Below are 3,000 nucleotides of genomic sequence, written 5' to 3' on the forward strand. Positions count from 1 at the left end.
AATGGACAACTGAAGGAAAATGTTTTCATGAAGTTGCCAAAAGTCCTAAAAGTGTCAAATCTGATAAGGTATTAAAGTTAAATAAAGCAATCTATGGATTGAAGCAATCCTCAAGAGTTTGGTATAAAAAGGTTGAGGTTTTGTTGCAAAATTTAAATTACAAGAAATCAGAATTTGAACCTTGTTTATTCTTTAAACGTGAAGATGACAGAATGACTGTAATTGCGCTTTATGTTGACGATTTTTTCATTTTTGGTAATTCTAAGAAATAAACAGAATTTTTAAAATGTGAGTTAGCTTCTAATTTTAAGATTAAAGATCTAGGAGAGCTGAAACAATGTTTAGGAATGAGACTTATCATAAATAGGGATAAAAATGAGATTTTTATAGATCAAAAGAGGTATATTGAACAGTTGTTAAAGAGATTCAATATATGTACCTGTAAAGAGGTGTCAACACCTATTGAACCAAATGTTAATTTAGTTAAGGATAATGTTTTAACTAGGCCTGATATTGCTTTTGCAGTGAGTTATTTAAGTCAGTTTAACAATTGTTATAACGAGAGTCATTGGAAACAGGCTAAACGTTTGTTAGAATATCTGCAAGGTACGAAATCTTATGGATTAAAATATTATAATGATAATCAAGATTTGTTAGGTTTTGTTGATGCTGATTGGGGTAATAGTTTAGTTGACAGAAAGTCATATACTGAATTTTGCTTTAAATTTTCTGGTTCTATTGTGTCATGGGAAAGTAGAAAGCAAAAGACAGTTGCGTTGAGCAGCATGGAGGCTGAATATATGGCTATCTCGAAAGCATCTAAGGAAGCCATATATTTAAGGAATTTAGTTCAGGAGCTTATGTTAGAATCAAAAGTGGTAATTCTCTATAACGATAACCAGAGTGCACATAGGCTGGCTGTAAATCCAAGTTTGCATAAAAGATCGAAACACATTGATGTTAGGCATCATTTTATTCGAGAGCTGATTGCTGATAACTTGATAGTGTTGAAATATTTACAGACAGCTGATATGCCCGCTGACCTATTGACTAAAGGTTTAAATTCTGAAAAGCAATATATATTTTTAGATAAGTTGGGAATTGTTAAGTGCTAGGTTAGCGTTTACTGACATTTGGAAAACATTTACACAAGTGGGAGTGTTGAATATTATGCTTTAAATGTTTTTAATGCATGTAGCAACTTATTGCGGTGCGTTATATGTTGTATGTGAACTTGTCTTAATATGTGTCACTCTTATGTCAACCATACTGTCAACGGATGAGTAATAATAAAGTCAGTCGCTTGTAAACTCTGGACCTGTGGGTTTTAATGTTTTATTTCCCGATATAACCTCAATTTTTACAGTCTTTAGGAGACCATTTATTAATACGAATTTAGTAAGCCAACAAATTCAAAGCCAAAATCTGCCATTTCCAATTCACCAGAAACTCTTTTATAAGTACGAAATTGCTCTCATGACGTTCTAGGGTATGGCGTGTTATACTCGAAAATAATGAGCAGGCGAGTAGCCATTGCCATTTTTAGCCTTTAAGCATCTCTCTATCCATAATGATCCATTCCTCAATCTGTTTACACTTTTTGTATGACTTTTAATTCAGTTTTTCAATTTTTTTTTCAATCCATATGTGTTGTTTGATTATTTACCTTCTCAGATCCAGTTACCTTGGCATATGTTTTAAAGCTTGTTTTTTAGGGTACGTACCGTTATCAACTGTCAGTACTGAATTTACTGGACGTCGTTCCGATATTTGTTTCAGTTTACTGATTCAGTACTGAATGACGTCATAAATGCGTCAGTGACGTCATTAATCTTTACTGGATTGACTGGGGATAAAAGCTACTGTAGCTACAGTAAAATAGTGGGGGAATGTCAAAACTGTCAAGTGTTGTTGATGTTGTTTTCTTGAATCTTCTTGTTTACGTTGTGGGAATTATTTTCCAAGTTCAAAACATAAATTGTTCAAAATAAAAGCTATGGCTATGAACCCCAATTATGTAGCAGCCATGATAGTGGCAAACACCGTTTCCCTTTTATTATTAATTGATGATGAGGAAGATGAATTGGACCAAGAAGACTTTTATATTGCCCAATTACAGGCTCAAGGACAGGCCCGTATTCGCGTTCCAAATTATTTGGAAAACGTGATAAACCTATATTCCGAAGAAGAATTGAAAGTTGAGTTTTTGAAATTCGCTTACTTTTTTCATGAGTAATGTAGGTATACAAAATTTTTCCTAAGACCACAAATTTGCGCTCTTTAGCCCTTTAAATTTTTTAGAAAACTCGTAATTGTGCACATACTGCACTGCAGAAAGTAAAAGGCACAAAAGTACATGTGTATTTTACTGTAATATGTTTGTTCGAAAGTTTTATAGGTTAGGTTGTGGCTGTGAAAACAGTGCTGAAAACTGTTCCTTTTTTGGAGCAAAACAGCACGCTGTATAAAATCGGAACGACAAATTACAGTAAAATCAGCACAGTACAATCCTGTACTGACAGTTGAAAACGGTACATACCCTTAGATAGTATCACAGGTATTTATCGTACATATCGAAACAAGGACGAAAACTAATATTCTTGCATTGATTATTACGGAAAGAAACTATTCTTTTCATCAAAAACTCTTTCGGGATGAATAACATATTTCGAAATAGTCATGCAAAAAATAATTCTTTACGTACTTAGTTTTGCTTGTCAAATTCGCTCAGATCGTAGATCCGATCATATTTTAAGTATTTCTATACTAGGAAATGGATATTGTAATAAATAATAGAATATTCTTGTGGAGCTACGTAATTCTCTTGTAGTGTTTTTATTAACTACAATTTACATTCGGCAAAAAAGAAAACCTTTTTAAAAATGTTTGGGATTTTCGATAGATATTACGCAAATATTGTATTAATCCCTTCCCGATTAAGACGAATTTATTTCTTCTTATATTTTAAAGAGGAAAACAGAAGGAAATAAAAAGCGTAAC

Source organism: Anthonomus grandis, chromosome 13 (assembly GCF_022605725.1).
Source record: "Anthonomus grandis grandis chromosome 13, icAntGran1.3, whole genome shotgun sequence".
NCBI lineage: Eukaryota > Metazoa > Arthropoda > Insecta > Coleoptera > Curculionidae > Anthonomus > Anthonomus grandis.